Source organism: Mauremys mutica, chromosome 4 (assembly GCF_020497125.1).
Source record: "Mauremys mutica isolate MM-2020 ecotype Southern chromosome 4, ASM2049712v1, whole genome shotgun sequence".
NCBI lineage: Eukaryota > Metazoa > Chordata > Testudines > Geoemydidae > Mauremys > Mauremys mutica.
This window is the reverse complement of record NC_059075.1, coordinates 120810798-120819438: the sequence shown is the minus strand read 5'-3', so window position 1 is coordinate 120819438 and position 8641 is coordinate 120810798.

Genomic DNA, 8641 nt, shown 5'->3' with positions numbered 1-8641 from the left:
TTCCCAGGCCTGGTTGCAGAGCAAACAGTTTCCTTTCTGGTCTTGCAGGGGCTTTTGATTGCTAGGGTGAGCAGACAGGCAGGTTGGAGCAGCGCTGGGTGGGACACTGACAGCTACAGAGAGAAACTGCGTGCCAGTGGATAGAAAAGGAGGAAGATAGAGAGAGGAACATAGGAAAATATCCCGGCTACCCAGCCCAGCCGCTGAAAGGCCTTAGGCCAGGGAATGGGAAGAAGGAATGATAGCAGCAAAGCAGCAATGGGTGGGACAGGACTCTCAGAAGCACGGCCTAGGATCAGTGGGGACAGTGGAAATCTCAGTGGTGGGATCCAATGAAGCCAAGGGTCTGAGCAGACATCTCCATGCAGTATGGAAATCCATCTAGACCTGCCTGATCTCCGGGTCTTTGTTAACTACCAGTGGTTTCCTTGACCTCAGAGTAAGGAGGGAAGTAGCATAACAAACCCATGGCCCCATAGGACTCCTGTATGACTGATCTCCTCGGGATCTCACACTAACAGTGAGGACAGAATAGGGGGTCCTCCTGCTTCAGAAGATCAGCCCAGTGAGCGGGTGCAGGTTGTGGCCACGTTAACTTAAGAAGTCCCATCTGGCCGTAATGTCTCAGATTCTCTTGCTTCTCTACCTGGCACATTAGGTTAATCTGAAGGGGGCTGCTCACCTAGGCAGCTGACTTGTCCCATCCATGGGTATGATGCTCCATAGCAAGAGGCCACCTAGTTGCATCCCCTGGTCATCAGGCTGGACCCTCCGACTGGGACCAGATTGCCCTTGATCATATCCTGTAGCCAAGGAGTCTTGTGCCTGGAAGTCAGCTTCCATGACACTGTCAAATCAGAGCAAGGAGCAGATCATGCAGCAGAGGAGTTTGGTGGCTCCGACTCCTGCTCTGTGGGAGTCAGGCACTGATTCTTTTTCCTTCACGGCATAACTACCTTGCTTGCTTTAGTTATTTGCACAAGTTTTTGAGCTTGATACAGGGGTAACAGGGTGACATTCTCTGGTACGCAGGAAATCAGACACAATGATCAAATGGTCCCTTTTCTGGCCTTAAAATCTACATATCAGGGCAGTTCTATGGTGGTTGGATACCTTCCCATCATTAATTGGTGGGGGCAGAAGTAACTGGTGGATGAGAGGTAGGGCCCGTGTTATACGAAGTCTACAGAATTAGCTGCTCCATGTTTTGTGGGGGGTAGAATGCATTGCTTTGGCCAGGGAAGGATGAGGGGGTGGGAGAAAGAGTCAAACTGGATTAGTGAGAAATTGCTTCTTCCATCCCCCACCCCTTTAATTGCTCCCACCTAAATTCCACTCTCCCATCAAATCCATTCCCTAGCCAGACTCGCCACATTTTTTACCCAGCCTGTTTTCTCTCCTCCATTTTACAGTAGGAGGGGGGAGAAAATCACAAGGACAAGGGGGAATGGAGGGACAGAGCACCCCCAGCCAGAGCACTCAGATACTCCCATCCTCACCCCGGAAAGGCTGAGCTAGAACCAGGGCAACCCTTCCATCATCCCAATGGACAAGGAGTTACCAGGCACTCTCCACCCCACTGGGGCCACATAACCCTGTTACTAACCACACACAAACATGTGAGGCCTAGGCATAAATATACACATGCCCAGGCTGAACAAACACAGTGAGTGTTACAAGAGGGTATTGCCCAATTCCTATACCCTGCACAGAGAGGGGAGCTGGAAGTCCCCACGCCAGCAGCAAATGTTTTCAATTTCAAACACACGCTGGACGTGAGGATTTGGTTAGGACCCATCTCAGTGATGTTTTTTATTAAGCACGGTAAATGGATCAAGTCCCCGCCCCCTGCATTCCTGTTTGTCACTTCCAGACTTTCTGAAGTCCTGGCTGCTGTACCCTGAGACAACATCTTTTGCTTTCAGTTTCTGCAGGCTGGGGTATTTTAGTCTGAATTTCAGGGGTTTTCCATGGTGATAACCCAAACATCCCTGAGGGAATGCCCTAGGACCAACAGCACAGCAGAGCTGAGAGGCTAGTAGGGTGACCAGATGTCCCGATTTTATAGGGACAGTCCCAATTTTGGGGGCTTTTTCTTATATAGGCACCTATTACCCTCCCCCACCCCGTCCTGATTTTTTACGCTTGCTTTCTGGTCACCCTACAGGCTAGAGCCATCGAAATAATAAACTGTGGATATGGGTCAGCTGCTACCTAAGAGAAGTGGGCGAGGCGATTCTGCTGGCTGACAAGGACAGCCTGAAAGGAAGGGGTGAAGGAGGAACAAGGACAACAGTGCAAAAGAAAGGATAAAATAAAGTTGAGTTTATTTAATTTTGCAAACTTGCAACCCCAACAACCCAGCTTTTCTCTTTATCAGTCTTTGTTTTTCTCTCCTCTTTCTCCCTTTTCACATTCTCACCATTCTCACCATTTCCCCCTCTTTTACTCTTAACCCTGACCCTGTGTTTTATCAGTCATTGAGATGATCTGTGTGCCTCTGTGCCTTTGGGTTGCCAAAAATAAGGTAAAAGAAGCCACTTGATTCTCAATCAGGTCTAAAATCCTCACCTTGCGAATGTTTAAGTTTCTTTCCCCCCACCCCACCCCAGTAAGATTATTTGAATTGTTAACATACTCTTCCATATAGAATGGGGCATCTTATACATCTAAAAGGACTTATGAACCTGCGTCGTTCTCCTGTGATTAATTGTTCTCTCAAAACTCATCTCACTTTTGATTCCATAATTTGATCCCTGTAGCCCTTTAATCCTTCCCAGCATTGCCAGATGAAAACGTTTAAAAATAATGTGTGTATATGTGTGTGTGTGTGTGTGTGCGCACACGCACACCGTATCACCAAAAGACACCAACTGGAGGGAATTTAGAGAACAAAATAAAACGCAGTATTGGCAACCCTCATGACTTTATTATAAGTCTCATGATATTGGGTGTTTTTCTACCCCAGTTCCTGGAGGCACACAATTAAGAGAATCTCAGGTTTTAGTAAGGAAAAAAAATTTTTTTCTAGCTTTCAGGGGTACAGAGAAAAGCCTGAAAACATAGACCTTAAAGGCTCCAAAACAAGAAGGCATTTAAAAACAACCCCAAATGTATTATTTTTAAAAATCTCATGACTTCAAACATCCCCCCCAGCAGCGCACAGATCATATTGGCTTGTCCTCTCCCATAGGCAGTTGCTGTAATGTTATTTCTGGATTCAAATCCTCAAGGTTAGTATTGCCTCAGTGATAGGACAACTGTGATGAGACTTTGGGTATGTCTTACTTGGGTTTGAGTCCAAGCCCCACTCCTGTCCACACACAAATCAGTCTGACTCAGGTCAGCAAGCACTCAGGACCCGGGTCCTAGAACCCTGCTAGCAGGGCCAGATTAACTTTTTGTGGGCCTGGCTCCAAACATATTTGTGGCCCCCCCCGGGGGATGATTGTAAAAGGGGCCAAGGGCAAAAGCACAGTGGGGCGGGAGTTAGGGTTGGTCCCTGGAGTAAGGGAGGGGCCTGGGGTAAACTGCAAGCACAGCAGGGCTGGAGAGGGGGTAAACAGGATCCCCCCCACCCCTACCCACATAGAGCGGGTACCTACCTTCTCCCTGGTTCTAGCCCATTCTCTTCATCTCTCTCTGCACTGAGCTGCCCCTCCTCCAGTGTGACAAAGTGGGAATGTTCTTAATGTTTTCTCTGAATACTGTGTGGGTGCCTCAGTTTCCCCTATGCATTTCTTAAGTATCTAGGTGGTGGGATAAGGCTGTGTGATTGTTGCAGAGCCCTAGAGGGCAGGTGTGATGCTGTCTGCACAGAGAATGGCTGACACACTGTCTCCTGGTAACTGATGGCCTGGGCCCCTCCCCTGCAAGGTGCCAACTGAAGGTGTTGAAGAACAAAGAGATCAGGTGACCTCCTGGCCTGGGGAAAGAGACAAAGGACAGAGGAGGGGCTGGAGGGGGTTGCAGTTTGGAGCTGGCTGGGGAAACGGAGGGAGGCCCAGCACTGGTGTCTGGGTTCCCTACCCCACAAGACGGACCTGATTGAGGGGTCCTGTTTTCCATACCTACAAGCTCTGCTTTGACTGTGTTCCTGTCATCTAATGAACCTTCTGTTTTATCGGCTGGCTGAGAGTCACGGTGAATTGCAGGAAATAGGGGGTGCAGGACCCTGACTCCCGCACGTTCATTGACATCCAGCAGCAGCAGCACAGGTTCTCTTCCAGCCCTCTGGGGTGGGTGTTGGGAGTGCGAGGAGTGGAGGATAATGTGGTTACTCCTATAACCCGACTTTTAGTTTCCCGTCAGCACTGCTAACTGGACACCAGGTCCCATTTTCTTCTGGAGTTTCCAGTCTAAAACTGGATACCTGGCAACAGGGCTGCCAGAAAAGCCTGTGGGGGGGAGGGGGGGGAAGGGGCAAGCAATCATTTTTAAAAGCAAGAGGGCTAAGCCTTAAGCGGTGGGAAGCAAGGGGTGGGTGGGCTAGGGAGTGGAGAGGAACTAATGGGCAGGGCCATGTCTGCTGTACTGCCCAGGTAGGTTGGAGATTGTGGGGATCAGCTGACACAGTATCCCCAGCCCAGGTGATGTGACAGCCAGTGGTGGATTTAGAGTTAGTGGGGCCCCCCGGCCCTGTGCTCAGCTTCATTTTTGGGGCCTGTCCTTGGGACCCAGCCAAGAAAAAGAACATTCTCTCTTATCTCCCCCTGCCCCTGTTTTTTCATTCTTTTTTTCTTCATCCTCCTCCTATAAGTAATAGCAAGTAAATGAAAATAAGGTGAGGTACCTTGATTGTTCTTGTAGCCTAACTTATTTTTCCACAAACCACTTGAAAATTGTGGAGGGTCTCAACGGACCACTTAATGATCTTTCCAAATATTGTAAAACAACGTTGGGGTGCGGGGTCTGGCCAGGAGTTAGGGTGAGGGAGGGGGCTCAGGGTTGGGGCAGGAGGTTGGGGTGTGGAGCGCTTACCTGGGGCAGCTCCTGTTTGGTGCGAGGAGTGCAGGTGGGAATGCAGGGGGTGCAGGAGCTCACATTTGATGCTCAGGATGGGGGGGTTCAGGAGTCAGGGCATGGGATGTGGGGGGGCTGGGTATGTAGGGGAGTGCAGGGGTGAGGGCAGGGGGCTGGATGTGTGGGGAGGTGCAGGGGTCAGGGCAGGGGGCTGGGTGTGTGTGAGGGGGGCTCAGGGTGGGTGAGGGCTGTGGGTGTGGGCTGGGGTCAGGGGCGGCTCTAGGCACCAGCAAAGCAAGCACCTCCTTGGAGCAGCCCATTTGCAGGGGCGGCAGAACCAACATGGGGCTCTGGGAGCTGTAGTTCCTTGGTTAGCTCCCTGCCTATAGAGCCAGCCCTGGAGCAGGGAAAGAACTACATTTCCCAGCATTCCCTTGGCCACTACCAACTGGAAAGGACGGAAAGGGACATCATGCGGCAGCGTGCTGTGAATGGTAGGGACACCATATTTCAACATTCAAACAACAAGACACTCCACAGGGAGGGAGGGTAGCCCCACCCTGCCACCATCCATTCCCTCCGACTGTCCCCAACAGAAACCCCAACCCATCCAACCCCCCCCCCTCACACACACACACTCCCTGTCCCCTGATCACCCCCTCCCGGGACCCCTGCCCCTAACTGCCCCCCAGAATCCCACCCCCTTTCTAAGCGCCGCTGCTCCTTGTCCCCTGATTGCCCCCTCCTGGGACCCCTGCCCCTAACTAAGCCTCCCTTCTCCTTGTCCCCAATTGCCCCCTCCTGAGACCCCTCCAAACTTCCCCCCTAGGACCCCACCCCCTACCTGTCCCCTGACAAACCCCTGGGACTCCCATGCCTATCCAACCGCTGACTGTCCCCTGACTGCCCCCCCGAACCCCTGACCCATCCAACACCCCCTGCTTCCTGTCCCTGACTGCCCCCCCAGAACCGCCTGCCCCTTCTCCAACCCCCCAGCTCCCTTACCATGCCACTCAGACCAGCCTGTCTGGCTCTGCGCAGCGCCAGACACGCTGCTGCATACATGCTGCTGTGCTCCCCCGCAGAGCCCGCAGCTCCCCCCCACACACACACCCAGCAGCTGCCTTCCAGATTTGAACACCTCAAAATTCAGGAGTGCTCAAGCTCAGTTTGGGCAGCTGTTACTTCATTTCTCCCAAATCAAATATACTGATCCACTGTAACTTGCTGTAGAAAAAGTAGAATAAAATTGAGCAAGAAATGCTTCCCAGTGGTTATTAGGACTGGAATTGCTATTTTCAACAGCCATTGCCTTTTTTTTGTTTGTTTGTTTAAAAGGAAGACAGTGATATTACATTGGCAAATTCCCCATAGAAAGAAAGAGTGGAACAAAAGAATAATAAAGGCACCTCAACTTTTCCTCATTGATGGAGGACAGTCTTATAATATGCATCCAGATATCCTCCAATCACACAAGCTGAAAATTGTTCCACTTTACTGCAGTTCTGTAACCATATGGGAACCAATCCTGTCTGTGTTCTGTGCACATCTAAAATTCCTGCTGAATGACCCGCCCTGGGAGCGAGTTACCAGTGACCCAGGGCTGCGGCGGAAGGAGGGTGCAGGTGTGGGGGGAGAGCCCAGGACTGGGGCAGCAGGAGGTGGGGGGCACTGGTGGGGAGGGGGGTTGGGGGGAGCCCAGGGCTGGGGTGGCAGGGGGTGTGGGTGGGGGGAAGAGCCCAGGGCTGGGGCAGCAGAGGAGTGCGGGGGGGAGCCCAGGGCTGGGACAGGGGGGCAGCCAAAATTTTTTTGCTTGGGACAGCAAAAAACCTAGAGCCGGCCCTGGCTGGGGTCATGGGGGTCCTCACGGCAGGGGGCTGGAGGGGGTATGCCCCTATTCCAGCCAGTTCCCCAAAGCCCCGAGCGTGCTGAGGATCCACTCCTCTTCCCTCCTGCGGGCAAGCAGCTGATCAGCAGCGGGGGAGGGAACGGAGCACAATGGGGAAAGAGGCGGGGGAGGAGCTTGGCTGCTGTCAGAGTCTGCCCTGCTATAGCAGGAGCTGGCAGCACTAAGCTTCTGCCCCTGCCCCCCCCCGCCCCCCCCCCCGGTGGGGCGGAGAAGAGCTGGCCGGGCCGGGGCCCCTTTGGACTGTGGGCCCAGCACCATGGTAAATCTGGTACTGCCTGCTGGGGTGGGTCAGAGCCCAAGTCCTACTGCAACTCAGGTCCAAGTCCTGTCATTTTGCAGTGTAGACACAGCTCAAGCCACAGGCCCCAGTAAGAAGGTCTGTGTAGTGTGGTATGGATGTGTTAGCATGGCTGAAAAACCCGGGTCCAGCAATTATAAACCCAGGTTTACAGTGCAGTATGGATGCTCAAGTGCAGGCTTGGAAACACTGGATCCCACAGACCCAGACTTAGTGTGCAGTGTAGACATACCCTACATGGATCCAAGCTGAGAAATGCTTCAAGTCCGTCAAAGGAAAACATGGTAGTGAAAGACACCAATTGTTGGAACCAAGAGAAATCCCTAGTGTAGACAAGGGCTAGGATCAATAGCTCCTTGGGGCAAGGTCTGTGTCTGTACTTGTTTCAGGGAAGTGCAAAACACACTTTTGGGTGCTACAAAATAATAAGTAATGATAATGGCTGGGTTAGGGACACACAATGGGTGCAGGAGGTGGAATGTGTGGGGATAGCAGGTGAGCATGATGGGTGCAGTAGTTGGCACAACACCCTAATAGGCATTTTCTGGTGATAATGTCTCCAATTCTTCTGTTCCTCACTTGTCATGTTAGGTTAATCAGAAGGACGGCTGCTCAGCAGTGCTGCAGGACTGTCCCACCTATGTTTGCAAGGCTCCCTTGGCAAAGGCCGCCCACCCACAACCCTTCACCATCAGCCCAGAACCATCAACCAACACCTGAGCGACCCTGAACATCATCTTCATAGACCTGACAACACTGTGCCTGGAAGCTGATCTCCTTGACACAGTTAATCAGCTCAAGAAGCGGATCATGCAGAAGATGAAGTTTGGTGACTTAGAGTCCATAGCTCTGCTGTATGAAGGCTGGGAACTGAAGGGCCCAGACAAAATGGAGCAACAGGGAGTGAAGAACCAGGCCAACCTGGTCATCTTGTTCAGATGTGCGGGAGGAGGGGGAGAGGAAGGGGAAGCAGGAAAAAGATGGCGAGAGGTCTCTTATCATTAGAGCAGGAGAAACTGCTTGTATTTCTCCCAGGCACTTCTAGGGCACCAATCAACATCACATCTCAGCACTGGTTGCTGTGTCCAGCTTTTCACACTAGGTAGGTTTGAAAAGTGTAATTTAAAAGACTGTGTCTCAATGTTTTTTTCAAAATATAACCCTTGGATGGAAAATGGAAATAAAATAAGAAGAATATTAGCAAACCAGCTGAGTTCTTTTCTCCTGTGTCTTCCGTTCACCTTTTTGTTTTCAATTCTGGTCATGCTCCCCTCAGAGGAGGTTTTCAGACTTTGAAAGAGGGGCAGCATGAACTCCTGGTCTGTGCACAGCATATGCAATCAGAACCCCTGGGTTCTAATCTCAAGCCTGACACTAATCCCCCACAGTGACCTTGGGCATGTTGCTGTGCCGGCTGTGCCTCAGTTTCCCCATCTGTATAATGGGGATAATGATACTTATTTCTCTCACCA